We start from the raw sequence: 7,138 nt of genomic DNA, 5'->3' as shown, positions 1-7,138 counted from the left end.
TACCTGCGCCACCCGGGAGGCCCGTGTTCTGGAATTTCTAACAGATATTGATCTTATATATTTTACCCCCTGATTCCCAAATCAAATAACATCCTCAGTAATTTTTCTAGAGTACTAGAAAGTCAATGGATAAATGGATGGAAAGATAGATGGATTCATGCATGGATAGATGCACGGATGAATGGCTATTCAGAAAAATGTCAGGATTAATGAACATTTATGACACATGCAAACCCCTTTTAACTTCATGACCATTTCCATCCTCACGTTTGGACTGATAGGCATGAATTGGACATCAGTTAAAGTTAAGCAAAATTAAACACCAAACTCTTAACTTTTCATTTTTGAAAACCCTACAATGGAATTTTCCTGGCTGTAACATAGAAAAGAAATGAAGAAGCCAACATATAATTTGCTGTCATTGAAGATATTTGAAATAGGTGCTATACTTTAAGGTTAGACCTTAGATTGACTGAGAGGATAGGAAAAAAATAGATTATAAATTTGAGGATCCTCCTGGAAAAGAGAGATTTTGTCCTCACTCCTATCTGGAATTCTGGAAGCGGGAACACTGAAAAACATTCTCTAACTTATACTGGCAAGTAGTATACAGTGGAAAGGGCTAGGAGGTTGTCCAAAGTGAGGCATAAGGCAGCTTCACTATATGTCCCATAATTGGGAGCTAGGCAGTAATGTGGCTAAATCCTTCCACATACCTGAGCATAGGGAATGGAAGTTAGAAGAAAGAAAAGAGAGAGAAAAAGCTGAACAAGCCATGTGTCCAAGGACTAGATATATTCACAGAAATCTCAGCAGATGACAGCATGGAGGCATAACTGTGCCCAAGGACCAGATGACACACAGTAGGTGCCAATATATAATAGAGCATGCCCAAGGATTTGATGTCTACTTTCCATTGATGCATGAAGCTTACAGAATTTCCTGGAACTTTAATCTCAAGAAAATCAGAGCAGGGATGGAATAAGCAGAATATTTTCTGAACTGATTGAAACCGACTTAGAACAAGTAAACCTTAATGGATGATATACATCAGTTTATGCAGTGTATAACGTATAAAGGTATTAAATATTGTATCCTATGTATATAATATATAAGAATTATGTATAATACATAATAATACTCTCTTTGGTTAAGACAAAGCAAGGAGAAAATTAAAGATTATGTTGCCAATACAAACGTCTCATGCACACGAGTACTCGGCTTGAATTATGTCCGCTGGATGTAGATATATAAAAAACAGATAAACAGAAAGAGCTGTCAAGCTGTATTTCACAAATTTTAGTTCATACTATGCAATCACATTAGTATTCTAGGTGTAACATCATATACTGGAGAATATTTCCTACTAGCTAGAAAACCTGAATTTCAGCTGATAACTAGCCTTGATTTTCTTTCTATTGCCTTTACCCTTTTTCTCACATGAGGAAATGTTGGTGTTTATGTGCATCTTTCTGATATTTCTATTGGTCAATAAATACCAGCCAATAAGTTAAGATGTTTTGGGGAGTACTTGTCTAATGTCCATAAATCAAAATACCTGAAATATACAGTATTATACTGTGTAAGTCTAAATTCTATACATTCACACAATTGCAAATGTGCTTATGCTAAACTAAGTATAAGAAGAAAAAACTAATAGGTGAATATCAAGATTATCACTGGGTGAGGTATCATCATTAAGCCAAAGACAAGCCCAAGAAGAATATTTATTTGAATGGGTGTGTGGATCCCTGAATTGGGAGCTGGGAATTGGGAGCCTCTTTAGCTCAAGAATGAAAAGAGCACTGTGTGCACATAAGTTAACCATGACTTGATTCTCTAGCCCCGTGGAGACTTCATAGTTTTCATAGGAGTAGAGAGAAAACATTCAAGATGTTCTCAAGGCATTGTAGGCCGTGTTGACTAGAAAGCAGAATAAGACCTCGTCAAGTCTTCAAACAAGTACAGTCAGTTTCAATTTCTCTCTCTCAATCTCTTGCTCTCACTCTCTTGCTCATGCACACACACACACACACAGACACGTGCGCGCACACACACACACATGCACTACTGAGGTGTTGTCAGTGCATAAAGACATTAAAAAATACAAAGCAATGCTAACAAGTTTTCTGTGTGCTATGGAAAAATAGAATGAAACCCTTACTAATAAATGAGTCATAGAAGGAAGTTCTCATACAGCTAATCTCTGCATCCGGGTGCCACCCACTCCTAACTTTGCCTACTTCAGAGAATAGGCTACGTAAGGGCCACTGCTGCACAGGCTTCGTTTGAGTATAGTAAAGAAAACAGAAACTTGTGAAATCAGGCAAAGAAAGTGTATCTTATTACACCTTAATTATAATTGTGTATTCAAGTATTGATATGACATAAAAAAGGGAGTGCAAGAAAGTAAAATAAAATAGCATCAGAAAATAAGGAACTGCCTTCATTTTTTGTAGCTAGGTTGTAGATGTATAAAAAGAAATCTGCAGACAAGCTATTAGAACATATTTGGCTCATAATTATAACTCAATGTAGCTGCTCAATCAATATTGAATCAATAAATGTATTTGGAAATAGTGAAATTGGCAATTTAAGCAAATATTGGACAAGAAGCAGTTCTTGTAGGAGGTGAAAGGGGTTTCCCAGTAAGTAAGCAGGTGAACATGTAAATGGCATCTGGGAGAAGATACAGGCTCGAGACAGGGAAGATCTGGGTGTAATTCCCAGAGGAAGAAAAAGGCATTGAAACAATGTGGAGATCCAGGCCTACTGGGGCTCAAAATCACAGAAGTTTGTCAACACAGGGCAGGGTTTGTTATTAGAACTGGTACAATATGAGAAGCTGCATGCAGGACAAAGGCAGAAGTCCAGTTACTACAAGTGGGCGCATGATGAAAAAAAAGGAAAAAAAAGCAAGAATTTTAATTAGTTATTGAACAGTTAGCTGACACCAAACGAGGCTTCTAATATTTCTTTCTGAGTAAAGTCAAACTCCATTCTGAAGCCTAAGGCAGTGCTGATCTTAAAATTTAAGATCAAGTGACTTCAACTGGAATAAACATGGAGGTCCAAGTAGAAACATTATTTATTGGAGGTCTTTGCTATATGCACTGATTAAAACAAAATAATAAATGAAATAATTGGGGAGAACTTGTTATTTTTAGTAATTTTGCTACTGAACTCTTTGGTTATGGGGCTGGACAGGAATATCAAGATGTGGGATGATAAAGAAGCTGCTTTTTATTGCAGTATTTTGAGGCCTCAGCAGAACAAGCTAATGGGCAAAGAGAGTATGATACAGCTGGATGGGTCCCCACAGGGAATGGGAACCACCCAGTTCCCAGAATCCTGAGGGACTGGGTTAACTGAGGTTTGATCTAGACTATGAGCACTGTCTAAAGAGCAAGACCCTAGTCGGGGTGCAACAGTCAAAACCACATAGGCAGTAGCAATCAGTCAATCTACTGGCCGGTGAAACAGGACTCCAGGCAAGACAAGGGGCAGCTTCCAAGGATAAAACTGACCAAAGAAGGAGACCTGGAAGGTGGAACCCACACAGGGCACGACATGCTCAATAAGCCTGCTAATGTAAGAGATAAAGGGAACATCAACAGACTAAGGAATCAGGGACTCATTCTCACCATACCTACATCAGACTGATGGCCACAAACCCCATGCCCTGATCGTGCTATTCAAAATGACTGGGATTAGCTCAAAAATGATCAGATCTGAGCTGATAAGGACAAGTTTTCATTATTATTGTGACAGAAGTTGGGAGGTAAGAGCCGAAGCTCAGATCCTTAGCAAAGAACACGATTCAGGGGTGACTCTAAAGCCCACAGGACTGGCTCAGTTAGGACACCTGGAGCCTGCAGCTTAGATAACTGTTTCAAGACCTAAAAAGAAATATCTCCTATTTGAAGCACGTCTCTTTAAGTTCATTTTAGCTGTGGAAGTTAAGGTTAGAGAAAAAGGTAACTAAGCAGGACACATGGATTTAGGACCAAAGGACAAAATATATTCTTGAGGCACCCAGTTACCTGGTCCAGTCCAGTTCAAGAAGATTGACTTCCCCATAGGAGGATTATTGCATCCAGAAGTCCTCCTGAGAAAGAAAAACGACTGAAGCACCCCACTTCTGGCATTCTTTGTGAGTCTCTGACAATAGTAGGTCAAGGAATTGGAGATTCAGAATTGCATCCAAACTTCTTTCCTCTTTGTCCACAGTAACAGATGAGGCAACAGATGGACAGAAGGGTTCAGCTTGCCCCAGGTCACATGGCAGAGCTCTCAGGTGTTCTCTGAGTTCATAGCAATTTCTAGAGCCTGAGTTTTCCTTGAGCCTGAGTTCTTCTTTTCTATATAATCAAGATGAACACTAGACTGCTTCGTATGAGCCTTAGTACTTTTTCAGAAACTGCTTGCCTTCTCGTCAGGTAGACAATCAGATCTAAAGGTATACTCATCTTGGGAAAAAAATATCTTGGGCTATGTTTTCTCTTTACACAGTTCTAGCAACCTGCATAGTCACTGACAGTGTTACATGAAATATTTGGATCCTAAGTCACTTCAGCTGCCATGTAGCTTATCTTTTCATAAATGAAACTTACTTTTGTAGGGCACAACATGTCATCAATGTCAGAAAAGTTTCACCAGCATTCCCTCAGTCTTTCATGTAGAATATTCAGTAAATTACTTCAGTTTAATCTGAGCAAAGAACATCATCAGTGCATCAGTAAAAATAATGTCTTTTTTTAAAAGATTTATTTATTGGGCCTCCCTGATGGTGCAGCGGTTGACCGCTGGGCTGCAAAGCTGCCCACAGCCTCTGCAGCGCCGGTTCGATCCCCGGCTGCCGGCGAGGGTCCCACATGGCACGCAGACCTCTCCTGCCACCCGCTGCTCCCCTCAGCAGTGTATTTCGTCCATCTTCCTGTTCTGTTTCCTGCTCTGGCTCTGGTGAATCCTTTCACCCCCGACACTTCTGGCCTGTACTCCAGTTCTTGCATGCATAAATAAATAAATCTTTAAAAAAATACAGAAGTCCTTAGCACTAATCCTCTATAAAGCTTGTTGTAGACAGTGGAATTCAGTGATTGAAGTTATTCAAGAAAGGAATTTTTCTTCTCAATGAATAATTACTATGGAAATCATTGTTTTCCCAGAGTTCTTTGCTCTCTTACATGAGGTTCCAGATTCAGTTTTACTTTTATTCTTAAAGCACATCCCTTGCTCTGAAACCCTGTTCCCTTCCTATGTATGCTGTGACCAGACCAAAGCACTGAAAAAAGATTTGAACTTCTCTTTTAACTCTTGCTTTTGAGTCTAATGAAAAGTCCTAATGTGTAAACCCTGGATTTCACTTCTCTAATCCACGCCACCACTCCTGCTTCACAGGGCCTAAACCATCTACAAAGGAAAAAAAAAAAATGGAGGTATTCAGCCCCCAGAAAAATAGATGGATAGAGAAAGGGAACACATATTTCTGTCATCTACCACCTGTTCCACACCTGGGCAGGTGTTTTCAGACATCATCTGCCTTACTTGCTGAAACAAACCATTTAGAAATACAGACACAAACTCACATACACACACACACACACACACACACACACACACACACGTCCTCCACCAGCTCCTCAGTTCACCAAATATTGTAGGTCATGCCCATTCACATCCTGTGTTAGAACTTTCTGTAAATCTCAGAGCACCTTCTGTTCATGACTTCACAATAACTGGTAAGCTGCAACCTTTTGCACATCCACATCCAAAAGTAAATTTCCCGTCTTTTTCAAGGTAAAACATCATAATGGTATAGTATTCATGCATTTCTTAACCATTTGCTAGGTATAAAACTGTGCTACAACATTTAGTGTGTTCCTTTTAACTCATCCCTGATGAAGTTTTGTCATATTATATCTCTAATCCCATTTTTTCTAAGTTTTATGGGCTTTTTATTGTCAATTTTACATGGTGTGGTAATTTTTTTAATGTGTATGTCATGTCATTGCAGAACTAACTGTCCTAAATACCTTATTTCCTTAATATGCACTAAAATGATGATTAAAAAAACAAAACAGAAACTAAATGGTATCAGCATATGGAAATTATTATTTTGACCTTGTTACAGTTTCGTATATATTGACCAACTTAAAGGAAATTACTTGGCTTGGAATTACAAGATACTCTGGAATTTCTAGATTGGGTTGAGATGAATAAAAGTTTTTATGGTGACAAGATTCACAGAGAAAATGTGCCTCAATAAATTAATACTCAGAAAATGTTATTAATCTGGAAGGCAGAGTCATGTCCCTCACTACGAAGAATTATTTCAATTTTATGAGAGGATTATGATCTCCGACTTACTGGAATTTTTTAGTGAAAAAATATTTGGTTTGAAGCGAATCCTTGTCTTGTTTCTAAACTGCCAATACTAAAGGTTTAAAAAAGCAGTCCTACAAAGAGGTATTTGTTTGTAAAACAGCTTTAATGACTTTTGGTTTGACTAAATTGTTTTATTCCCTTCCACATGACAATAATTAACCCTACTGATTGAACTTATTTTTTTTTAAGATTTATTTATTTATTTATACAAGCACTGGGTACAGTCACAAGCGCGGGAGGGTGAGAGAATTCACCAGAGCCAGAGCTGGGAGCAGAGCAGGCAGGGGGACCGAGGTGCACTGCTGAGGGGAGGTCTGCGCGCCATGTGGGGCCCTCCTCCGGTGGCCAGGGAGCAGGCGGGGATCAAACAGGCACTGCAGAGGCTGCGGGCAGCTTTGCAACCCAGCGCTTAACCTCTGCACTACCGGGGAGGTCCCCTACTGATTGAATTTAAAGAGAAATTAAACCCATTGCAATTTAAAGCCAAACTGGTGGTAGAATTTTCACTGAGAATCGCTGAAAAACAGTAGTGCTGTTTGCCAAATGTTTCCAGATTTCCTGGGTATGTTAAATGAATTGAGTTTTTGATAACAGGAGTGATACCCAGGAATGTTGTAATTCCAATGGGGATAGCCAACGTATTTTTTTAATCGAAGTAACATTACATTATAGCTTCATGTGTCAGGTGTGCATCACTGAGAATCCATTAAGTTCATTAAGCTCACCAGCAAAATTCCAATCATACCCCTCA

This window comes from Talpa occidentalis, unplaced genomic scaffold (assembly GCF_014898055.3).
Source record: "Talpa occidentalis isolate TD23 unplaced genomic scaffold, MPIMG_talOcc4v2.1 talOcc4.2, whole genome shotgun sequence".
Lineage (NCBI taxonomy): Eukaryota > Metazoa > Chordata > Mammalia > Eulipotyphla > Talpidae > Talpa > Talpa occidentalis.
Note: the sequence above shows the minus strand (reverse complement) of the source record.